We start from the raw sequence: 26,641 nt of genomic DNA on the forward strand, positions 1-26,641 counted from the left end.
TCCTCAATGAGAGCAGTTTTATGTCCTTAATAATCAGAAAACCAGAAAACATGGTTTATAAAGTAGAGCAAAGAGCAATTTAAAAATTATTCATAACTAAAGAGGATAAGATTTTTAATGTTATTATCAAAAGAAAGAAACCAAACCATAAAAATTAGGTAACTTAATTAAATTTAATTCAAGTCAAAAAAATCCAAACTTATATTGAACCCTTATTTTAATGATTTAATCCTGATCACTGAGCTGAGGATATAGTAGCAGGTGTGTTATCTGACACTCCCCAGAAATTTCACAAGATCAATGAATTTGGAGGATAAATAAGTATTCTCCCTGTCTCTCTTATTTTTCTTAGATAAACTTTTACATTTTAAGGGGAAAGGCAAATATCAATCCTTTAGCATATTATCTCTTCCCTTTTCATTCCACCTATATTTTATATCACATATATCATATATCATATCATTTATCATCCCCCTGAGGAATGTAGGTCTTACCTGACTAAAGTTGTTTTTCATTGATGTATCCTCAGTGCCTGGAACAGTGCTAGCATATAGTAAGTTTTCAATAAACATTTGTTGAATAAATGAAAGAGTTTTCTTTCATTGGGTAATTAAGGTTAGCCAAAGTTAATTTTAAATATCCAAAACAAAGAAAGACATTTTATAATAAATTAAAGATATTTCTGCTTAGAACTTGAATTTCTCTAGCTTTGGAACACCAGATGTTTTATACCTCTTAGCTTCTTTCATAGGGTTATTTGTGGGCTCATTGCTTTAAAAGTTTCTAAAAATACTTTTTTTTTTTTTAAATTTTGCAACTGGAGTTGAGGAAAAAAAAAATGACTCCATTCTCTCTTGTAAAATATACAGTAGAAAAGCACACGAATCCAGGTAGTTGCCTCATCTATTCTGTCTCATCTACTTTGCTAAGGACATCCTATATTCCTTATTCCTATTAAACAATAGGAACATTCTGAGAAAATTTGCGTTTTGGCAATCAAACCATTTTGCAAAGAGTGACGCAGATTCTGATGATAAGATGAGTGAGCGGGATGCAGGAACATCTTAAAGATCACCTGCCGCACTTGTGTTTGAGGTGCTCAATGGCTGTTTACACCAAGTGCCATCTGGCTCTATAGATATAATAACAATTATTCCATCGAGGTGTGTAGTTCCCTAAATCATATTAATATACAATGATTCCACTAGTCTTATAGGAGTTGATGTCTTTGTGTGCTCCCATTTAACCTGGGTAATGCGCTAAAACAAGTCTGCCTCATCATTAAGAATTGATTTTTTATTTATGTGAATGTCACTGGCAATCCCATGATATCCCTTTGTAATTCAGCTGAACAGGACTGCATACTAGCGTTAATCTATTTTTATGGCATATCTTTAAAAAATTTGCAACATCTTGCTACATTTGGATATTTATATAGAGATTTGTGTTCCCGCAGAAAGCTGCTGTTAGCTTTGGAGATCCATTTCGCACGGCAATAGGGCAAGTATCTAATATACTTCATTAGCTATCTTACATCAGATAAGGGTTTATTTCTTTAAATTATTTAACCTTGGTAGAACTGGCTAAAATCACATAAATTACAAAAACACTAATGAAAATCATTAGTTAGCTTATTAAAAAAACTACACCAGGATAAAATTAAAACATTTTAAAATCAGCCCTCTGGAAGCATTTTATGAAAATAATTTGGTGAGTTTACCATGATCACCCATTTCTTAATGTTGTTATTGGTCACTCATTTAATTATTGACATTAACAACAGTTCTGATGGCCTAACATTTGTTAAAAAAAAAAAAGCCACATTGCTTTTTTTTTTCTGACTAATTTAAAATGTGATTTTAAAAGTCATAATTACAATTACTTATACATTTGCCCTAATAACTTTGGCTGATTTTTTTAAATTGAGCTTAAAAACAATAAGCAATATTTAAGAGAAAAAAATAAATGTTTAAAAATTCTGTGAAAAAATGTTATATTACAAAAATTGCATGTTATGTCTAGTTTTCCTGAGAATACTTACAGGATCACTAAATAATTACCTGACAGGGAAAGTTCTATCAGAACTTCTATGAGGTTGGTGTTTAGATGATGAACCTCTTTGGAAACCAATAGCAAGCATCTTCCAAAAGTTACAGAATTTTTGGTATCGGGATATTATAGAATGTTATGCTTCCAGGTCCCTGTTCATTTTATGCTACTGTTTGCAACGCAAAATTGCCCTTATGTTGTCAAGAGTTTACCCTCTGTGGTTAGTCACATAGCAATTCATAGGGAAGTTAAGCAAAGTTTTAGGACATTCAAAGAAATGAGGCAACAATTCTTCAAATTTAAAGGATTTTATAGATGAGTGTCACTGCAAACTATAAACTACTTTAAGATTATTGGTCCAGAAAGGTCTCAAATGCATTGCATGGATTATCTAGATAATTAAAGAAAAAAAAAGAGCACTGAGCAAGTTTGTTATTCTGATTTGAAGATATATGCCCTAAAACTTAATTAAAGGCTCAAACTTAAGAAAGAGACATTTGTAAAAATTCACATGTGAGTTAGAAGTCTGAAATCAGTGTAGTTTTCAGTGTAATACCCTAAGACCTGTATTCTTTAATTGGTCAGTTTTCATTTCTAAGAGCTGTGTAAATTATCTTCTTTATATATTGTATATGTTATAAATAACAGAGAAGGAACTATGTGCTTTTGTATCCAATAAATAAATAAATGCATTTAATGTTCAGATATTTTTACTAGAGATAGGTCTACAAAGAAGCTAGGGACAGTTCTGTGTTCTTTCAGAACTTGGTGTGATGAGCAGTTATCAGTGTTTTAGTACAATTTCACTTCTAAGCAAACGCTACACGTGTCATTGTTTTACTACAATTTCACTTCTAAGCATGTTTAAAAAACTACTCCACACAGGTGATAAAAGGTGAATTAATCACCTAAATGCCTATAAATTGAGAGTTAAGATCAGAGCTATTCCCTCGGCTTTCCCTGTTGTCTCACGCGGGGTTAGTTGGACACGGATCATATCCTGGTGCATACAAGGTAGGCACTCTGGCTCAGAGTTAATGCTGGATTTGGTTTATGTGGCTTATAAGTTGGATTTTAAAATAGTAATAACTGTCTCTGATACTAGTTTCAGGATTCTAAGGCTTTCTTTTTGTTAAAAACAATCCTTTATTTTAGGAATGAGCCTAGTGAAGAGGGAACATGGAGTCAGTTTGAAATCTACTTCAGGCTCACCTCAATCGGGTGAACAGTGAATGCTCTGACAATGACATTCACAATAGCATCGCTGCTGGGTATTGCTATAATTTGCTCTCTATGATTGTCTCTTTAAACAAAAAGCTCTGCACTCAGCATGCAAAGAAGTTAGAAGTGGAGGAAGGAGGGGGAAGCACACATATAAGAGGAGAGAGGGGGAAAAACTGCAGATCAATCATTTATAATTAACAAAAATCCGATTGGTGCTTTAAATAGAGATCAATGTGTTCCAGGCTGCCTGGATTGTGGGGATGTATTCACCTTCTCGTAACTCTCCAAGCAAGCTGTCACACCTACAGAATCACCATTTGTTTTCTTAACAAAGCTTCAGGGGGCGCCAGGCTCTCATTGAAATTTCATTAATCTAATGGAGTAAAGTCCTATAGAAAAAAATCAAATTCTCGTTGGACGAGATGCTACCTGGGAAAGATAACCTCTGTTTGAACTCTCAGACTCGGATCGCTCTGCTATTAGTCTGAGGAAACAGACAGCAACAACGCTGATTACAGCCACCGGCCTCAACAATTTTTTTTTCTAACTAGCAATTTCGAGTGCAAGTGCCACAGTGTCAGCTAAAGAAACACAACTGCGGGTTTTCTGCAGAGCGAAATGGTTCTGAAATGTCACTGAATAGCTCACAAAGGACGCCAATCTACGACAACAGAGACATAAGCATATAGGAGAAAGGGCCCACACATCCGCCTTTCAAAGGTATGTTGTTTACATGCATGCAATTTGTGAAACCCACAGCTATTGAATTCAGGGTTTTCACAGAAGTCTCAACCAAAATTTGTTTAGAAAGCAATAGCTAGATTCTTCCAAAAGAATTTTAGGTGTGGGGAGATGATGACATGTTATTCACACAAATAGACACCCTACAGAGCATATAACCTACATAGCACAGTCTCCAAGTTTCCAAGACATTCATAATAATGTTTACTGGGAGATCAGTTTTTAGCATCACCTTCCTGTGATCTGATTCACAAGTTTTCAGAAGTGGCCCAAATGTATACATGTCAATATGCAGTGGCTACAATATCTTTGAGAGGAAAATATGAAAAGGTGATTCTTTAAAATTCTTTCTAGGAAAGTCCCCATAGCTCATTTGACACTCAGAAGGCAAGGGTATATAATGGTACATGTACATGACAAAAAGAATCAGGCTGATAAAGGCTATGCCTGTATCAAACTAAAATAGCTTTCTATGCTTCTTACTTTTTTTCCAACTTAAACATCTATTTTTTTAAAAAAATGACGACCATAGACCAGTGGTTTTATGCATCCTGTATAAGAGCCCCAAGAGAGAACGAAACAACCTGTAGAAAACCCCCTCTGAAGCTCCTCTATGATTACTATAATTTTCAAGAAGTTACCCGGCAAAGGGAAGTTGACTTCAGTCAGGCAAGATCACAGTCAAGTTTAGCATGCTTTCTGATTCTATAAAGCCTAAATTTGGAGGTAACTGTGAAATCTTATTTGTGTTAAAGGAGAAAACTAACCTTACTTTAAAGCAAAATAAGAGAAACTAGCCCTTTGAATGAAAAGCATCTAAGAATTATAGAAAATGATAAGGAGAAAAAAAGTAATACTTGGAAAAAACGAAAGAAAGATAATGACATCCTAGGTAAGTGACTGAAATAATTGGGAAAATTCTGAGTACATCTTTGAAGTAAATAGTTTTCTTTTCCGATAAACTTGCTGTTTCCACCTAAGTCTTATAAAGCTGGCTGCAGATCAGGAAATGTCTTCCATTTTAAAAGCATCTCACAAGAGTGAGTCATTTCCTATTATTTTTTTCCATATTTGTCTGTTTATGGGTAAATATTTCTCTGTTTGGATGTATTTAATATTTTTCTTCTGGTCAAATTTATCTATAAAGACTTAGCTCATTTTCATACATAATTTCTTTAGTTTCCTGTCTGAGACCCACCTGTAGAATTATACTTCCTGCTATCCATCTATATCCTGTTTAAAGATGCCCCTGAAAGTATGTCATTTTTAAAATTCTAAGCAATAAAAAATGCATAAATAACACATTTATGTGTCTATTTATATACCGTTTATGTAAGCCTAAATAATATATGTAAATCTATATAAATAAAAAGTTAGATCATTCAATGAGTTAAGATTATTAAAACCGATCTTGGGAACAAAGTAACACACCTTTCCTAGGCATTCATCCCTACTACAGAGACGGAGAAAGAAAGATTGTGAGAGGGAGACACACACATTCAGATGAGCCTTCGGGGAATTGTATGAACTTTTGAACCAGAGACGGAGAGCCAGGGCCCAGCCTGTTCCCACTTTAATAAACATTTTTTTCTTCAATTAATTAAGGTTTGGAAAGAAAAAAAAAACCACAGAAGAGAAGTAATTTAGCATGCAACGCATACTTTACAGATGGATCCTACCTTCAGATGCTTATTAAATCTATGCATGATTGCGCTGGAGAAAATTAATTGCATTGTTTCTCACTATTCAAAAAGGGATTGCAAACAGCTCAAAATAAAAAGGAAAACGAAGCAAGGTTGTTGTTGTTTAAAAAACAGCTACAGTATCAAAGGAATACTTTCAAAGTCCTAAAATAATACCCATATCCGACATGAGAATACAAGAATCCTTTAAATTTTTTTTTTGATATTTCAAAATATCGTATACACTGCCAGAATATATGTGTGTGCTTTAAGTTTACAAATATTCTGGTCTAACTAGAATTTCTTACTCAGTGGCATTTGAACTATTCAATTAAGTGGTGAGTTTTGTTCAAATCCTGCTGTCAGGGAAGATTTACGTGAGCAGCTTGGAGTATACACTGGTGCCCACTGTATCATGGTTAGATGGTATTCTCTCCATTCCAGTCTTGGGAAAAGGTGATAATTTCCTATTTTTTTTGGAGAAATATAAAATATTCAAAATACAGATACTCATTTGCATTTTACCAGCTTTAATTGGGGGGGGGGGCGGTGGAAGAAAGCATAGCGGCTCAAGACCTCAAGCCATTTTTCCTTTCTGAAGGCCTGATGGTGGAAATTGAACTGTAACCTCTCCTAGACTGTCCTGAAAATGACCTTCACCAGACTTAAAAGAACAACTCTTTATCTAAGGAGTTAGAAGAGCCATTAATTCTCCCAACTCACACATTTCTAGATTATAAAATAATCTTTATGTTATTTCATTATAGGTTCTCCTTTGGACCTACCTTATTGTTGATTAAAAATATCACTTAAGAGTGTTAGTGGGCTGAGGGTATGGCTCAGTGCTATAGTGCTTGCCTAGCATATGTGAGTTCCTGAGTTCAATACACAAGACCACAAAAAAAAAAAAAAATCTAAACTTCCTTGATTCTATGACCCAAATAGATGGTGGGTTTATGTTACCTTTTCTCCCACTCCAAGTCTATAAATCAGCTTCTCTAATCCTTTGTTAAAATGTAAAATTATTTTAAAGTATTTATCATGACACAAATTTTGCTAAGAGTAACAAACTAAGTATATGTAAGTAAATAAATCTGTCATATATACAACAGATTTCATAAGATATGGGGAAAATATAGATATATTAACATTAGGATTTATTTGTGTAGTGCCTTTCACTAGCAGATCTCAAAGAATAATATTAATGAATTTATAAATAGTTACAGACATCATTATTTCTACTTAGGAATGGGGCAAAATTAGATCCTGTGGTAAGTAAGACAGGTAGTACAAAACATGTGACACCAATATTTGACTTTTATTCCCTTGCTTTATCTTTTAAAATCAGACCTACCATCCTATTAGGACATTAACCAATGCAAAATAGGGTCTCATCAATGATCAAAAACCCATGTGGTTTGGTCTGGCATCCCTCAAAAGAGAAAAAAAAAATCCATGTGGCCATGAGAAACTCAAGTCAAAACCAAGCCAATGCTTTGTACTGCTAGAGTTTCTGCAATTGTGACATAAAAATGTACAGTCCCTGTCTTATTGGATATTAAAGAGAACAAACAGGACTATTTGGGATTGGACCTATAGAACTTTACCATTACAAAGGACAGTTTATCTCAGGTATTAGAAGAGAGCTAGCTTCAGAAATTTGGCAATCCTACTTCACACAAACCATACTGACAGGTATGAAATGCCTAAGTAATATAGGTGTGAAAAGGCCCAAGGAGGCAGATTTCTTAGTTTAAAGTTTGTACCTATTTCCCTATTAGAGAAAGATTTCTTCTCTTTGCTGCACTCAAATCTGTAGTAGGCATCCCCACAGGGTTGATGGCAGCCTCTATTTGTACATTTGACCTCTTTTTTCCAGATTTTTTTTTTTGTGTGTGTGTGTGTGTGTGTGTGGGTGATGTTAGGGGGTCAAACCCAAGGCTTTGTGCATGCCAGGCAAACATTTTACCACTGAGCTGTACTTCCAGTCCTTTTTCATTCCAGATTCTTTCAAGATGTCCCAGTGTTTACTTTTTCTTTTTCTTCTTCTTCTTCTTTTTTTTTTTAATCAGGGATTGAACCCAGGGGCTCTTAATCACTAAGCCACATACTTAGCCCTTTTTATATATATTTTTTTTGAGAGAGGGTCTCACTCAGTTGCTTAGGGCCTTGCTAAATTGCTGAGGCTGGGCTTGAACTTGTGCTCCCCCTGCCTCAGCCTCCCAAACCCCTGGGATTACAGGTGTGCATCACCACGCCCTGACCCAATATTTACTTTTTAAGTTTCCCTTGAAGTTGACACCATCCTTCCTACTTCAATTATGTATTGGAAATGACAGTCCTGTATGCCATCCCTAGCTATTGGTCATCAAAATTCTAGGACTTCTTCTATAAAGAACCTGTCACATTACGGTACTTTTTCATCTTTCTGCCTAAGTCAGAATGAGCACCAACAAGCAACCAGTCAGAAGCTACAGGCAAAGCAGTTTTGGTAGCATGGATAACTCAGTCTTGGCTTGGATCAATTCTATTGAATACGTGGTAAGGGTTACCAAAATCAAGGTTTCCAAAAGAATTCTAGGAAAGTAGCTGATTCAATTCATTTTCAGGAATCCAAGAGTTTAGAATAAATTTCAGATTTTGAAATTACTTACTAAAAAATAAGAATTGTTGAAAAATAAAATTTTAAGGCCCTTAATTGTTTTAGTCTTGATTTTATGTTTCTGATACATCTTACAAGGAGGACATTATTCTCTCTAAGCAATAAGTTGGGGAATTAACTAGGGAATTAGCTTTAAGACACTATACTTTGATTTAGCAAATCCCTGCATTCATTTATTTTATAGGATCCTGTTTTCATGAAAGAGTTAAACTCCTTCTATAAGGTAAAGAGCTTAATCACTCTGGGATGAGATATTTTTTCTATTTTCCAATGCAATTACTCTTTGTCTTAAATCTAATTGAATTCACTTTCCATGATAGTGGGGGAAGGGCTCTGGGCAGGAGGGATGCAGCATATGTTAGAAGACAAATAGTGTAAATTGTAGATCTTTCAATATAGTGAGTTTTTGCAAAGACAGAAAACTGTGATCTGACAGAAATATTTAATAGTCAGTAATGTGGAAGGGGAGGATTTTGGCCACCAGGAACTGGATTTTGTGGATGGAGAACATCAGGGACCTTACATAAGGAACATTATATATGTATAATTTATAAAGCACCTTAGGATTCTCTGGATGAAAAGTACCATATAAATATAAGTGTTTTCATTTCATGGAGGGGATCACAGATTGTTGACATTTCAGCATGAGCCATATTTCAGTAGTCAAAGGGACATAAACTCTTAGGTTTCTCTTCCCTGAGTTGTAACATACACAGTGGAGCATGCTCTTGCTAACCGCCTCTTTTCCCTACACCTCCCCCCCTTTTTTTTTTCAAAATTTTTTAGTTGTAGATGGACACAATATCTTTATTTATTTATTCTTATGTAGTCCTGAGGATCAACCCCAGTGCCCTGAATGTACGAGGCAAGTGCTCTACCACTGAGCTACAGCCCCAGCCCCCCCTCTTCTTTCCCTTTTCTAAAGTTCCTATCTCTTAAATTTGTCTTTGTAGTTTCAGTGTAAAGTCCAGCTTCTGCCATTGAATTCACAAGCCACACTATCAAAGGAAGTAAACATTTCTCTTGAATCTCTCTGGTGCAGGGTTTTCTACCCTGGGTTTCTAGTGTCTAAGGAAGGGGGACAGAGGGAATTGTCACTAGGGCACGTTAAGACACACTGTGGAACAAGAGGCTGCTATTAGCTCAAGGTTCTTTGAAGATTCTTTAGGATATGACAGATAAATATTTATAACTTGAAAGTCTGAACATACAACCACACTTTTGGTTAGTTTGATGACTTTATTAAATGTCTAACATGTGCTGAAACCTGTAAGGGACATAAAAATAACTAAGACATAATCTGGCCCTCTGGGAGCCACCAGTCCATTGGGAAAGGCAGTATTCATAAGTAATATAATGCTGTGACACAGGGATTGCTTGGTTAATATGCAAGATGAAGTGGGAGTGAGTCCAACCAGGGGCAACTAGATGGAGTTGAGGGCAGTCAGGGCTGAGAAGATGCAGTTTGAGCAGGGCCTTGAAGGATGAGTGGGCAGCTGGAGAGGATAGGAAAAGTACTCCAAGTGAAAGGCACAGGGCTGAGTCTGAAGAGTGACGAATAACCCCATAAAACTGGGGTTTAGGGCAGGTCCTTCAAATGTAGGAGGTAACATGAAAAGTAGATTCAGACATACAACTACAGTGACACAGCCACTTCAATGTTTATAGCAGGTCAGTTCACAATAGCTAAGCTCTAGAACCATCGCAGGTGTTCTTCAACAGATGAATGGATAAAGGAAATGTGTTATGTATACCCAGTGGAATATTATTCATCCATAAAGAAGGATGAAATTATGGTGTTTTCTCATAAGTGGATAAAACTGGAGACTATCATGCTAAATGAAATACACCAGCCCCCAAAACCCAAAGGCTGAATATACTGATATGTGGATGCTAACTCATAACAAGGCGGGGGTGGGGAGGGGAAAATAGAAGTCCATTAGTTTAGACAAAGAGAAGGGAGGGGGAGGGGAATAGGAGAGACAGAATTAATCAGACATAACTTTCCTAGCCCTGTATTTGAATACTTGACCAGGGTAATACTGCATTATGTACAATCACAAGAACAGGATCCTAATTAGAACATAGAACAAGTTATACTCCATGTGTGTATAATACACCCATATACATACTACTGTCATGTATAACTAAAAAGAACAAATTAAAAAACCCTAAAAATTGGGGCTAGGGTTGTGGCTCAGTAGTAGAGTGCTCACCTAGCACGTGCGAGGTGCTGGTTTCGATCCTCAGCACCATATAAAAATAAATAAAATAAAGGTATTGCATCCAACTACAAGTAAAAACAAAGTAAAAAAATGTATACAACTTGTATTTTGGATGATCATGGTTTCAAATCCTGTTCAAAATAAGCTGAGATCATGAAGCTGCAGTACTGTGAGACAATGATTCCTAACTACAAGGGTTCCTGGACTAGTATCTCCCCTGTAGGCGCCAGAGGTTCTGGCTTCATCAGTTCTTCATCAGTTCTCACTCTGCCATCCTCAGACGAGTGTCTTGGTCTTTTGCAATGCAGAATGGGGAGAACAAGATGGGAGTTTGAAAGGATAAAGACGGCTTAGGTAAAAAGTAGAGAACAGAGAGCAGAGAAGCACTGTCCACCCTGAGACTTCAAAGACTGAGAGGGAGCGGACAGAATGGTGTGTGTGTGTTGGCAGAGCTCTGGGGCATGAGGGCAAGAGGCTCCAGGGAGTTGTGGGGATTTTGAAAACAGGAGGGAAAAGTTGCCTTATGGATTGTGCTTTAGGGATTTTCTTTTTAGGACAGATATATACTCCTGTGAATGTGATACCTCTTCAAGGCTGGGTCCTGAGGTCAACAGGGAAAGGAAGCCAAGATCCAGGACCACTCAGCATGCAATTGTGTGTGCTTCTGCATGGATTCATGGCTACGTCTCACATTATACCAAGAGTGATGAGGGTTGAATCTAAAAATGAAATGGCTCAGAATCTTTTTTCGCATTTTGTTCCTCCATGAATTCTCCATTTAATGTTCAATGTTTGTTGAACAGACTGAGATGGTTCTCAATGGTGCCGAGCAGTAATTCCTTTCTTAACCCTGTCACATTTGCTTAGCGGCTGCACTAAACTCCCACCCTCCATTCTCCCTAATCCCTGGACTGGTCCCTAGTCTGTGCTCTTTACTCTCAGCAAATGACTTTGCCTTTCCCTCTCTGCAACTAAAAGTATCTCAGTATCTTTCCTCCCTTCCACCCTTTAATTCCTTTCCCTAAGGAGTGAGTGCCTTGCCTGTTAGCCAGAACCGATCCCTGAATAGTACTAACTGACCCATTTCCACCCTTTCCAGGACCTGATGCTATGTATTATCTTCTCTTTTTAGACTGGTTCTTTCTCAACTGCTAAGAAAATCAGCTCATATCTACCATTTCCTAAGATAACAACAACAACAAAACCAACCGAAAAAGTTCCTCTTCCCTCCTGCTACTCACCCCTCCCCTTCTTTTCACCAATCAACTTTTTTTTTTTTTCCCTTCACATACACAAAGCCTGTAGTTCCTCACAAATCATTAACTTCTGGATCCCTAAGATCAGGATTCTATTTTTACTAACCTTCTTCTCAAAATGTTAGCAAAAAAAATTTTCCCCCTTGATTCCCACCAGCCCTTCCCACCAGCCCCGTGTCCAATAACTTGCAAACGTGGTGGAAGGCCTGCCATCTCCCCTACACTAGCATTATGCCAGCCCATTAAGGACCTGGCAGTGGTCTCAGATGCTACAAGTGGCATTGGGTCATGTCGATTACTCTGAGGGGTTTATAGATTTAGGAAACATCTTGTCCTCAGTTGCAAACCACAAAATTATTTTAAAAGTCCCATTTAACAGGCAAAGACTATTTTAATTTTGTGCAAAAATTATAGGAAACCAATAACAAATAGCCAATTTGAAATGAATAATAATTAATGGTAGTTTTCAAAAACTCCAAAATGAAGAATCCAGAATTATCAAGTGAGCCTCTCACTGATTCAAACATAAACTGTAATATCTTGCATTTTTTAATAAACTATATTACTTGAGCACTTTCCCAGAAAGTTCTATAGGTGACCAAGATATGATATATACTAAACTATATCCAGGAATTGAGTCATTACTAATAAACTGATATGACAACTTTAATAAATAGGCTTCTTTTCTGCAGAGGATAGAAGAACACATATTCTTACTTCAAATCCAAATGCTTAAGGATAATCAATGGGACATAGGGACACTTTTTTACTACTATGTTGCCCTTGGGTATCTTATATTGCTATGGAATCTCACTAACAGGAAGTGGAGGTCCCTTGTCCCATCTCTCACAAACTCCTCCATTTCTCCGAGAACCCTTAGGAGCAGTGAGGGGCAGCTCCAGGGTTGCTCAAGTTTTTTCACACGTGCATACACTGAAGTTACCCTGCCAGTTCTCTACCCTTATGCACTGCCCTTTTTATTGCAAGCAACATGAAATGCCTAAGGAAACCAGGAACAGTGGCTTATACAGTTGTTTCCTTGCATCATTCCTTTATAATGGGCCTAACTACCCCAAATGCAAAGAATCCATAAGTTTCTTTGTTCTCAGGCTCAGTTAAAATCCATCCTTTCTGTCACTATTTGGTTCAAAAGCTCAGGTCAACAAACATTCTGAGAACAGACATCGTGTGAACAGATTTTGCATTAGACCTTTGAGGTGCCAGAGTCCAATAGGGAATACAGATTTTGTAAACACAGAATTCCAATATCAGGTTGACAGTGATTTAAGAATTCAGATCACAGGGATTTTTCTTTTTTTTTTTTTTTTAAAGAGTGAATAACATTTTGGGAAATTATATATTTTAAACTTTATAATAAAATTGCCCCAATTTAAAATTCATTCTAAGTTTTCCAAGATCACTTTGGTGCTAAAATAAACAAAACAAATACAAAGTTAAAGGAAAAAACCAAAAACATATTGACTAGCTCAGTCACTGAGTTGAGGTTGTTCCCAAAGGTGGCAAACTTTTTAATGCTGTAGCAATAGGGGCAAGTGGGTATTAGAGTCTCACTTCATCAGCAACTTTAAGTTTGTTTCTTGGTTGGACTAAGAAGCCAGCAGTGGTGGGCAGCCTGGTGGCCCTCTCCTGTGATGCTGTTGTAGGGAAGGGGGGCCTCTCCATGATGGCATTGCTTCTCCTTTCTAAAGTATTCTCTTCCTGGATGTTCTTGATTAATCACAGCTTACCTCGACCCCTTCCAGTCACAAGTAGTAGTTTACCTAACACCTGTGTAATTTGTTAAGCAATGACCTGGAGTCTTGGAAATATAAAGAGATGAAAGTTTTATTCTCAAAGAGCACTTTTACTCAACTGGTCTCACTACAGCTGCATGGCCAAAGTTGTCGAGTGAATATTCGAGACCCTACTGAACACACGTAAAGGAGACAGACTTTAGGTGGCTGCATTCTTTCATGCTCCTCTAATAGAAGCATCCTATATAGAGAAACTCTATCTATGCTAATATTAGTTTTCTGGGGGGAAAATGCCTGTAAAAGCCACAGGCTTGGGGTGAAAAACTTTCAAAATTTATCTGAATTTATCATATCATGTGGCCATACAGAAGGTTGTTAGATAATAAGGGGATATTTTCTTGCTATGAAACAACTTGTCAATGTTTGGGAAGCCATAAGGCATACAGCTCAGTAGACTGTTCAGGAGTTTGAATGTTAAGGTTGTAACTGGGGGAATATGTCTGAATATTGTGATATATGGGAGATTTTATATTGTGTTTTTATCACTTCCCCTTGACAGACATGAAGGAAACAGAAGTGAACCCCAGAATGGCTGTAAGTTTTAAAGCTAGAAGAAAAAATAAAAGTGTCACATTCACAATCACTTGGATTTTAAGGGAAGAGATAATTTGCTACATCTACATAACTTAAAGTATCATACAATGAAAGCAGTTAGGAGTTCAACATATGGACCCTGAAAAACACATATTTTAGGCAACAATTTATAGACAATTTTTGCATACAAATTTTTGGAAAATCAAACTTTAAAATACAGATAAAGAAAAGAGGTCTCTAACCTGTCCAGTTCTTGGTTCTGTTTTATACGAGGAATAAAGACATCTTGGAAAGGGTTTCTTGGAAAGTTAAAACTATCTAGGTGAGAATAAAACTATCCAGGTGGGTAAAGAATAAAGGCCTGGGAGGATTGGAAGTTTTTATCTTTTGCAGCGGAAGGTGATATAGGAGGTACAGGAGGGATCGTAGAACTGGGTAGAAGACACAGACAAACTCATCTCTATTTCTAGGAAGGGAAACAAATGGGCTTCTGCTGTGTCGTGAGGGATTCAGGTTTGATATTAGGACTGCAGTCCTGACAGGAACAGTCATTAATGCAAAATGGCTTGTTAAAGAAGGTAATGAAATCTCTTTCTCCAAACATCAATTAAACAAAGGCAATTCTTCATCCTTCTGAGCTAATTTGAATATCTCAGAAGACAAGGGGTGGGCAGTCTTGTTTCCCAAGGCAGCTTTTTTTACTTAAATAATATTGAACCCAAATTGGGTACCTAGTTTTGGAGCTAAAAGATCACTGAATTGAAAAAAACAAATAACAGTCATTTTAGAGAACATTTGGTTCAACTCCTTATTCTGTACACTGAGAAGCCGTGTAGTGTAGTATAAAGGTTGGCAAATTATGACCCATAGACTACATCTACTCCACATCTTAAGTTGTAGATCTCGTAACTTAACAATATATTTAATTATTTCATTACTGATATTAGGGATTAAACCCAGGGCACTTAACCACTGAGCCATATCCCCAGTCCTTTTTCTATTTTATTTAGAGACAGGGTCTCCCTAAGTTTCTTAAGGCTTTGCTAAGATGCTGAGGCTGGCTTTGAACTCGAAATCCTCCTGCCTCAGCCTCCTAAACATACGGGATTACAGGTGTGTGCTACTAGGCCCAGCCATTTTTTAATATTTTTAAATGGCTGGGAGAAATAAACATAATATCTCATGGCATGTGGAAATTATATAGAAATCAACTTTCAGTGTTTATTAAAAGTTTAAACTGGGGGCTGGGGTTGTGGCTCAGCGGTAGAGCACTCACCTAGCATGTGTGAGCCGCTGGGTTTGATCCTCAGCACCCCATAAAAATAAATAAATAAAATAAAAGCATTATGTCCAACTACAATTAAAAAATTAAAAAAATAAAAAAGTTTAAATTGAACACAGCCATGATTTTTCATCTGCTTATTGTCTAAGTCTTTTTTCACACTGTGATTAGTGGCCTAATCACACAGTTGCCACTGTAGGGAACTATATGAACCACAAAGCCCAAAACTATCTGGTCCTTTATTAAAAAGTTTTCCAGGTGTGGTGGCACATGCCTATAATCCCAATGGCTTGGGAGGCTGAGGCAGGAGGATCGGAAGTTCAAAGCCAGCCTCAGCAATGGCGAGGCACTAAGCAACTCAGTGAGACCCTGTCTCTAAATAAAATACAAAATAGGGCTGGAGATGTGGCTCAGTGGTGTACACCTGAGTGCAATGTCCGGTACCCACCCCACCACCACCAAAATAAGTTTGCTGTCCCTTGGTATAATGAGTGGATGAAGCACATAAAGTCTAAAGCTGGACTTGATCCTAGAAAACAGTACCTCACTTTCCTGCTCTGTAAACTCAGGACAGTAGTGGTGCTTACCTGATAGATAAGAATTAAATGAAAGTGTTTTAAACTGGTATAAAGTAAGAATCCAGGAAATGTCAAATATTTTTTTATTATTACACAAAGAAGTTCTGGCCTGAAGAGATAAAATGACTTTACAAGGTCATAGGATATGCTAGAGGTAGACTAGGGGAGAATTTTTGGATTCTCCTTGCCCACACAATGTTATCATTTTTTATTTTTGATATTGCCTGACAAAGATAAACACTCTCATGGTATTTTTATTGCTGTTTTTAAACTACCTCACAGCCACTACATGAGACCTGTTTCACCAAGCTGTTCTCCCATCAATCCTGTTACCTATAGTTAGTTGCCCGCAGCCAATTTGGGAAACATCAGAGATTTTCAAGTGTCTACCTCAAACTTCCAGAAATTAAATTTTTAAAATTTTAAAAATTTGTTCTAATTAGTTACACATGACAGTAGAATGCATTTTGACACACTGTAAACAAATGGAGCACAACTTCTCATTCCTCTGGCTATACATGGTATAAAGTCACACCAGTAGTGTAATTATACATGTATATAGGGTAATAATGCCTGTCTCGTTCTACCATCCTCCACATCCCTACGGCCCCACCCCTCCCCTCACTCCCCTCTGTACAATCCCAAGTTCCTTCATCCTTCCCTACCCACACACTACTATGGATCAGCATCTGCTTATCGAGAAAATATTTAGGCTTTGGTTTTTGGGGATTGGATTTTTTTCACTTAACATGATGTTCTGTAGTTCCATCCATTTACCTGAAAATGCCATAACTTCATTCTTCTTTAAGGCTGAGTAATATTCCATTGTGCATATGTATTACATTTTTTTTAATCTATTCATCTGTTGAAGGGCTTCTAGGTTGGTTCCACAGTTTAGCTATTTGCAAATTGAGCTGCTATAAACATTGATGTGGCTGCATCACTGTACTATGCTGATTTTAAGTCCTTTGGGTATAAACCAAGGAGTGAGATATCTGGGTCAAATAGTAGTTAGAAATTAAAATTATTATTTATTCTTTCTAAAAAAAAAGGGTAATAATAGTGTCTAAAGCTCAAACCCACAAGCCTTTTTGTTTGTTTAGTGTACTGCAAGAACTTCAGAAACAAAAAACAGGCATGCATATAGACTTCAGGATCTAAAAACATAGCAGATCAGTCCATGAGTATTCAAAGATACTTGTTATTCCCAGTCTCACATGGTCTATTGTCTAGTCATTTTCTTTCCTATCAGCCTCTGCACATGACCAATGCCATTCCAGTTTTTGCTCATTTTATGAAACCTCTTCAACTTAAAAAGTCTGCTTGCCAGTCCTGGACAACTACCTTTTCCAAGGCTTTGTCCATAAGAAGTCTTTCTTCATTCAATCCACTCTCAACTGACCGGTTGAAACTCTATTATGCCACATTTCCTTATCAGTTGTTATACAACTTTAAACAATTATACATTTGTCACTGCTGTCTAATTGTTCTCTAGTTTTTCTCTTTCCAAGTAATAGTCCTGCCTTGCTATAAAGCTGTAATTCCTTAAGACCAGCTACATACCTTTTGCTTTGTGGTTTCACTCCCAGAACTTAGTTGAAAGTTTACATAACAGGCCTTTAACAAACGCTTCTTGAATTAATTCACGAATAGCCACAAACACATCCTATCAGCAGGACTTTAACTTTAGAAGTGAACAAATGACACCTTTGGACTACCGCCAACATTATGAAAATGATAACTGATTAGTACATGGGTTTAAAGATCAATTATCTAAATTAAAAAAATTAGAATAATAAAAGTACCATAATTAAAAAGGAGATTACAACCTATAATAGAGAAATGAACTCTAGGTCCCCAATGCTTATCCTTTAGGATACATTAGATCTTTGATGCTAGAAAGCATTAGCTCTGATATGGATATTGTGGGCAGTGGTAAAATCTTACTAAGTATTTTTTAAAAATCTATCTATAAAGCATTATGTCAAAATCCTCCACAAGTAGGATTTTCATCTGCATGTACAACATACCTATAGTAATGTTACTTAATATATGAGTATGGGAAGTATATTTTATTATAATGGTAGACAAGCAAACTAAATGTGTCCCAGGAAGGGGTCTTTTCCATTAACTTTTATAAAGGCTTTCATTTCAAACTTTCATTAACATCTGACAAGCCAGCTGAAAAAGCTTTGCTTAGAGCTTGGGTTAGGGGCAAAATGCATTTTGGCAAAAACTATTCCAAGATTACACTGACTGACTGTGCCAGAATATACTAATTTGTTTTGTTTTGTTTTGTTTTGTTTGGAGTGTGGAGAAAAGAGAGAGAAAGGGAGAGAGGAGTCATGGACCCTACTTTCTGGTTGCCATGGATGCAAGGTCAGCCTTCCACACTTGGATCTACCAGCAGAGTTCAGACAGGTCAACGTGTGACCGGCCCAGGCCCTGGGGTTAAAAGTTCAAGCAGCGATGGAAAAACCAATATGTCCACGCAGAGTATGCTGTACAATTTATTTCAATTTACATCAAGCCATGCATATAAAATTTAGATAAATTCCATTCAAATCTGATGTTGCCTGACACACAATGTATGCAAACAGATGTCTGTGGGGCTTTTTCTATGCTTTAGAAAACAACATTAAATTTAAAAATATGTCTCTGGGATTTCTTTATTGAATTACAAAATGAACATAATTTTAACTTAAATGTTTTCATTCTTTCTTCCAATTTTTTTATGTGGGGGTCTTAATAATTTCTCAGTTCTCAATCTACTCTATGTCATATTAAAGAGGATAATGTATATTTACAACTACAGCTTCAGTGTTATTGTAGTTATAGATTCTATTTATACCCCTTACCACTTTCCACAAATATTTAGTGATTGATATTTCTGATTTATCTCTGCCCTCTACGCTCATCTCTTTTCTTCCCACTGAGAACAAGCAAGGACCCTGGAGGCTGCTGGGCCATCTTCTAGCCACAAGGTGGCTCCCCCCACCCCTTCTTCTAGAGCCAATGGGGTACACACCTTTGCTGAGTGCTCCCGGCAACCTAGGATTCAGAGGTTAATTATGACCTATGGATGCCATTATTTTCATTGTGAATTGAATGGATCACAACCCAGTCCCTGGTACACTAGGATATGATACAAAATTGCTATTTAAAAAGAGGAGAAAGAATAGACCTTAATGTTCTGCCTAATTTCTCTTCATCCACCCTTCCAAAGGTATAATTGAGCTAAGTTAGAGCAAAATAAGGAAAATAATGAAACGCTCCTGAGGAAACAAATTTTGTTGCTAATGGTTAGAGTCATAGACTGGATATGTCAAATTTAAGAAAAGCATACAACTTTTTCTCTCACCCGGACTGGACCTTGCACTCTGGTTCTGACACCTCCCCTATGAGGGAGTTTTCATGACTTCCCAGCACTTTCTTAGAAATTTCACACCATGTCGTGGGTGAAAAACAGCGATCTCTAAATTGGCAAAGCTTTAAAAGGAACAGAAATGGTACTCGTTTCCTTCTTAGAGCTAATCCAATAGGTTGCATATTTCACAAATGTGATTTTTACTGAATATATCATAGTTTTCTACTGATAAACTAGGCATAAAGGGGGGAAAATCATTGGTCCCATTACATGGAAGATCTTTCCAAAAGTCTGAGTCCTAATTTCTCACATTTTCCATTTTCTTTTTCAGGGAGAAGCTATTTGGGCAAGTTTCATTTTCCTCATCTGTAAAATGGAGATAAAAATAAGACATGTTCCTCAGGGGATCTTTGTCAGGATTAAATGAGTTAATATATGTAATGCACTTACAGGAGTTCTTGGCATATAATAAGAGCCGTATGAATGTTTGCTATTACGATTATTACTTATTTGAGCGAGTACCTCCTTGTTTGTAAGTACTTTGTGGCACAACCGCTTGAGCAAAATGAACTTTCACAGGTTTCATGAAGACATGAAGAGTATCATTTTCTAAAAAATGGAGAGCTCTCATCAGGGGTAACTGATGGTGTTTGGTCTGTTTCTTCCTCAAGAACTTAAAAAAATAGAAGCATTTTCTTCCCAATTCATGACATTGCTTTCAGTAGAACATTTAAAAAAGAAACTGCTGACTTCCAAATTGCAAGCTTGTTTTATGTAACACTTTGGACAGTGTATCATCTTACTAAGGCAAACAGCTGTAAGGAGTGGTCCCAATCACTTGGCTACAATATTCATATTACAAATATTGTCATTTTCCTTTTTCACTATATTTAAAAAAAAACTTCAGGATCTTACTCATGCCAGAATATAACTTTGTTAGAGCCTCTTGTTAAACGTAGAACATATGAGTTTCCTGCTGCTAACGTAAATAAACATTTTGAATTCCCTGGTAAGCACTGCCTTGACAATTCTCAAGTAAATTTTCTAAGGGTATAAATGATATTCTTAACTTAAGGTGGCCTCTAATAACTCAACCACCAGCTAAAGTTTATATGGACTCAAAATCCTGCATTCACATAAATCCTTGTTTGTATAAGGAAGGATCTATGTACATCGATTGAAATACATACATATGTGTCAGGATGTATATATACATATATGTCCACGTATATAGTCTCTTAAAACTGCCCATCTACTTGTAAATACATATTCAGAGACCAGGCAAGGCAATCAAATCAATTTTCAATAGCCAAGGAGAGACGTATGACATTTTTTAATACCTGCTATAGTGTCATGCAACTCTTTATTCTTTATTATCTCTGTCAGCTACTTCTAGGTGCCTAGTAGACAAATGCTAGTCCTAGTCCTGACCATTTATTTCCATTTGGAATTATTTCAAGCCTAACTCTCTAGAACTGCTTGGAAATACTGTCCTGATATGTTGGCCTTGCACCTTTAAGTGAGACTGAAATCAGGGGAGGTGGAGAGGAATCCTTAGGCAGAGACAATTTGGCACCATTTTTTGAGGGAAGCCTGACTTGTTTTGCCTGCACTTGCACAAATACAAGTTCAAAAGACCCTCTTTCCATTCTGAGCAATATGTGTGTGTTGCCAGAAGCAGTGTCTTTTGTTGCCAGAAGCAGTTTTTGCTGCATGCATCAACTTTCACTATATTTTTAGCAACTCTTTCTTTTATGCCAGTTCCAGACATCAGTTAACAGAACCCCCTTAAAGAACAGATGTACTGAAGAAATGCATCAATTCGTTATTTGTTATAGTTTGGGGGTGTCTGTCCTATGGGTTTTCTAGCCAAAGGCTTATATGTTTCCCAAGAGAAATTTAACTTTCATGAGAGAAGAAAATTGAGGCAAATCACTGCTGTTAGACCCCGAAGTCAGAGACACTGGTTTGTTGTCCTTCTGTACATGTGAAGAAAAAGCCCACAGTTACAGAAACACCCATGGTTCCAATCCATCTCTCATTCTTTCTCAATGTGAAAAATTACAAATGAAACCAAATTTTTCTCTGTCAATAGAATGCGTATGATTACAGCTGTTCATATTTTCGCTCTAATGAAGGGCTGCACATTTAATTGTAAGATTTATTAGAGACTGTACATTGCTGTGTACATGCACAACAGTTAATCGGCATCTAAAATGCTGGTTGTTTATTCTGACATTAGTGATCATATTTCTTAATTTGAAACAAAAAGCATTTGGGGAAAAATATATTTTGTTTCCTCCAAATAAGAAATTAATAAATTCAATGTAAGAAATAAAAAGGGCTGGAGAGAAATATTGATTTATGTATGTAAGGCAAGGGGGGAGGGGAAGAAAGATGCTTTATTTATTTATTTATTTATTTATTTAGAGTCCATAATCCCCCATTCTGCTGGAAACAAGAGAGTTGATTGCCAGCTTTGTTTGATTTCGCAGAGATCTCATACGAGGCTGGGTTCATAAACAGGTGAAATGATGGAGTTTATTGCAACGCACATCAACACTGAAACTAAATAACTGTGTTGCCATCTCAGTCCCGCTGAAAGACGGATGGTAAACTTGACCTGCCGCTGGTACTATCCGATTGCCATTTTTTATTCCCCCTTCGCTGCCCCCCCAGGCTGAGCCACGTTGAGTAAATGCATGTGCACGGTCAGGTCAGACCCCGGGATCGGGTGAAACTCCGTTCACATTTGCATACAGGCGGAGTCTCACAATGAAAGCCCATCTGTTCCCGTCTCAGAGTACAAATCGAGTGTCACCGAACTCACTGCGAACGACAGCAGCATGGCCATTAGATGGAGGAACACTCAGCTCAGGTTACGGATATGGAACTGCTGATTTGGGTTTAAATACCTGATAACTGAAGACTTTTCATTATATGTGAACAAAGAATGAACTTTGAACTGCTCAGGGGATACCCTCTCCCCACCCTGGGCACCCCCAGTTCTATCCATTACTAATACTTAACTGCGATATTTTCCACTGTCTCTATTTTTGTATAAAAATTAGCCAGGCTGAATGTCACAATGTCCTAAATAATTGCTTTTCCCCCCCCCCCCAAGGGGGAAGGGTAAGAGGTGGAGCAGCAAGGGATGTTGTAAATAGAAAATGAACTCTGAACTCCATATGCCCTCAAAGGTCATTAATATCGTGGCAATGTTGTTCCTTGAACTTCTAAATTTTACCAGAGTGGAAATTTTAGTTGCTAGAGTTTAACCAAAGAGTGAACTGCCCCAGCCCTTTATTCCTCCCACCCAAATCCATTCAGTTAAGTGAGGCACCTGCCTCCTAGAATCTTCTGCATTCACAGGCCTGTTTATTCCAAAATAGTTTATCAATCACAATCTGTGTCAGAGAGTGTTTTTTCTTTTTTTTTTTTGTTGTTAAAATTCAGCAAGTATCTTAGAGTTTACAGACAGAAATTACATACATTCTGACACAAAAAGATAAAGTTGTTCAAAAAGAAACCCCAGGATAATAAGCCCATCCAAGCACCAGACATGATAAATACCATAAAATTCATGAGCAAAAATATGGGGTTGGCTTTCACCAAATGCCTTCTTGTGCTGTTTTATGGCAAGTCTATTTCTATGAAAATATTCCAAAGGCAACTGGGGTTTGGTTGCTTATGTTTATATTTGAAATATTTCTATATTATGTTACATGAATCACATTTAACATTAAAGCACTGTTTTAGCCATTAGCCCTGTTTGGTTTGGCCCTAATGCATGTGTGGTTGTGTGCCCACACCCACAAGCCCTGCTCTGAAGTAGTGGAAACAGACTGCCCAGCTGATATCTTTTACTAGATATGCCTCTTACTGGCTTCCAATCAGTAATACCATCACTGTATGAATTGCAAATGTAATACCTGATTGGGTGAAAAAAATTTTAAATATTTGCAAGAACTTTGATTTTAAGCAATTAGGTAATTTCTTTCTAATATGTATTTCCTCTTTCCTAAATACTTACTAGAATAATTTTATAGATGAATTGGGATGAAACATGGAATCCAGAATATTTAAAGGCCATAGGGCCTTAAAGGCTATGCCTCCTCTGTCAGGGTTTCTTTGCCACTATGTGAAACTATGTTCTTATTGTTTGTCCTTTAAAAATTATACCAGGGTAAAGAAAAGATTTGAGGGCTTTTTCTTTTTTCATCCATTGCAAGAGCTTACGGTCAACCTTAATGGAAGTTCTACAAGCATTAAAAGGAAGAATAGACCCTTTGTTTCAGAAGAATGACCAAGACAAGGGTGAATTTTGGTTCCACTTTGTCAAGTTTAAGGGGAAATAGAATTCAGGAAAGAAAGAGAGAAAATCCCCAAACAACTTTCTTAGCTATCTCCCCATTGCCTCCAACTTTAAATTTGTAATATTTTATTGTAATCCTGTAAACAAGTCAGGAATTTGCAGTAGGGAAAACGTGGCCATGTGATACCTTGGAGATGGGCTGTTTATTTGCATTCCATGCAGCAGAGTGTCTTGTGCATGATTAGTAACAAAGCAGAAGAAGCCAACAATCAGGAAATATAATCCTAGAGGTTTTCTCTTCCACATCAGGAGAAGACACCCCAGTAAGGCTGTGTAACTACTTTAATTCTGTATCCCTGAAAGGATACAAGTGAGAGATTCTTGTTGCTCCCCCCAAAAGATAAAATAACTAGTTTATAGAAACGCTGGTTGTTTTGTCTCTTGTTATATGCTATTAGTAGGGGTGTGTGAACAGGAACCGAACCTTGAACTTAATTTCCCCTTTGAACTCATGACCTTTGACAAGATTCCCCATGCGTTCCCCTTCAGACAAATTTCATCACAATTACAGTCCCTTCCACTTGAGTTAAAGATATATAATCATTGATTTGACCTAATTACCTGATACATCCCTTTCTTTGCAAGGTGAAAGCCAAATGTGTGAACAGAAGGTGACCCGTGAAGTTCTGATATCCAATTTTTATTCTAATTATCATAAAACACTTTCAGTCTTACTCTATTTTTCTCAAGTTTTCTTTTGGCCCCTTCCCTGAACCCACTATTCCTTCAAATTCAACAATGCCCCCTAGGTCTCAAGCTGCTTGGCAACAGACCTTCAAATGCATAATGCTCTACATGTTCAAAGTGTCATTTTTAAACAAAAAACTAAAGACTAACTCTGCATTAGAAAGTCGCCACTAAGCCCTGTCTTTCATGAAAAAGTCTTCTGAGGAGATAAAAGAGTGGAAACCAGAAAGTTCCCACAAGGTTCTGAAATTATCTGACTTCTTAGCATCAATCTACTATGATTCAGACTCTTTCCCAATAATTTACAAACTTTAGGTTATAAAGCAGACACAGGCAATATCAATAGAGATCATATAATCAATTCTCACTACAGGGGATTGTCTTTTTTATATGCAGTGTGTGTGGAGAGACGGGTGGAGGGGGGTGTTGCTAAGTTTAGTACAACAAATCTCAAGCAAAGAATTTAGTAAAAAGCTTAAATGATGGCATACTTTTAAAAAAAATAAAATAAGGGATTTTAAGGCAAAACTGGGGTTGATTAAAAAACTATATAAATTGATTTTAAATATAAATTTATGAATTTTTCTCTCCATCCCAAGATAATTTTTTAAAGGAGTAAACTGAAACCACAGAGGGTTTTCATTAGGTTGTCTTAGATTATTGAAAAATAAAGATGACTCACAAAAAGTTGAACAGCCAAGTGACAAAGAAGAGATTGTTTTTACTTCTTTATATCAAAGTTTGTATATATCTACAGGGGCATCAAGTTCTCTCAGAAACAAAATGACAGTTGATTTTCCTTTATATCATACTGTTGCTTCCAAATATTGACAGTCATTATGGATAAAAGGAGGATGGGGAAAGACTTGGGAAGAACACACCTGTGAAGTCAAATCACTTGCTAGAGCTATTTTTGTCTTCTTTTAGCAAAAATAAAACAACATAGGAAAAAAAAAAAAAAAGGAATGCTTCATCTGACCATCACGGTGGACCAGAATCCTGAATTTTATTTTTGGTAATTAGTTTTAATTATACTTTGAAACTAAAGTCCTAAGCAAACAGGAAAGAAAAAAAAATGTGCATGGCCAAATCTCTTAAGTAGGAAATTATCACAGTGTGCACTGAAGCAAATCTTTAAAAGATTAACGTTTTATGATGTTAGCTGTAACTAGGGTTGGCCAGACATCACAAAATAGGCTGGAAGGTTCCCACGATGAAGAATCATTAAGTAGTTTCTAAGGAGGGCAGGTCAAACCTGCTCTGCTTTTTCACTTAGAAAAGTACAAAAATTAGAACTCTGAGGAATAGTTGAAAAAATGCCTGATCCCTATTCCCATTTTACCCAGGGGCCAGGGCTGTAATCAAGGAAGTACAAGGAGCTTCCTTGATGAAGGCCACCCATAGCCAGATGGCTGAGATCCCTGCTAAAACCCCATCACCGGTTATAAAAACATTGCCTCTCATTCTTGTTTGGCTACCATCGGACTTTTATCAACATATATTAATATTGGTAAAATAGGTACCACTTCCATAAATGGAGAGAAATGGGGTAATACTCCCCATTCTGTGAGAGAAATACTGGATTTGGAATAGTTTGTTCTGAGCCTCAAAGTAAGTTTAATGACAAATAGGTAGACTAGCAAAATAAAACTAGAAGAAACTTCTTTCACTTGCAGGTCAGAATTCTAAACTTGAGGAGTAAATTGAAAAAAAATCGTACTCATAACTTTCAGATTGACAAAACAAGGATAGAAATGCTGGAACAGAGTATTCAGAAGAAAAAAAAAGGGGGAACAAATGCTATATCCCTGGGGTGGGGGGTGCAGTAAAATGATTCTCTACAGTCAAGATTCTTAATGGAGTATTTGTGAACACCCTGAAATTATATGCAAATGTGCATGTGGGCTTCCCTGTGCATGCTCATTTTTATGGCAAGAAGAACCACTGCTACATAGTGATAAGAAAAGGAATAAAAGCACAAAAAATAATTATTGCAATTTCCAAAGAAAAGATGTTAGAAGCCAACTAATAGTCACCATCATCTCGTAGAGAACAGTGGTTTAAAAACTTTTAAAATATGAGTTCCCCAATTGTAATTTTTTTAGACAATCCTGCATGTGCATGTATGTGTATATATACCTAAATTTATATTTTATACATATTTT

At 36.8% G+C, this 26,641-nt stretch overlaps 1 protein-coding gene and 1 long non-coding RNA gene across 2 annotated transcripts in view; one reads left to right on the forward strand and one right to left on the reverse strand.

Moving 5' to 3' along the window:
- Positions 1-19,859, forward strand: part of LOC106144763 (uncharacterized) — a 29,708-nt gene extending 9,849 nt beyond the window's left edge. Inside the window, exons 2-3 of the long non-coding RNA XR_013436079.1 lie at positions 18,358-18,543; positions 19,746-19,859. This is a non-coding gene — a long non-coding RNA (uncharacterized LOC106144763). The remainder of the gene's footprint in view (positions 1-18,357; positions 18,544-19,745) is intronic.
- Skap1 (src kinase associated phosphoprotein 1) overlaps positions 1-26,641 on the reverse strand; it is a 281,306-nt gene that overhangs the window by 141,386 nt on the left and 113,279 nt on the right. The gene's annotated exons all lie outside the window — the stretch shown is intronic.

Source organism: Ictidomys tridecemlineatus, chromosome 3 (genome assembly GCF_052094955.1).
Source record: "Ictidomys tridecemlineatus isolate mIctTri1 chromosome 3, mIctTri1.hap1, whole genome shotgun sequence".
NCBI classification, from domain to species: domain Eukaryota; kingdom Metazoa; phylum Chordata; class Mammalia; order Rodentia; family Sciuridae; genus Ictidomys; species Ictidomys tridecemlineatus.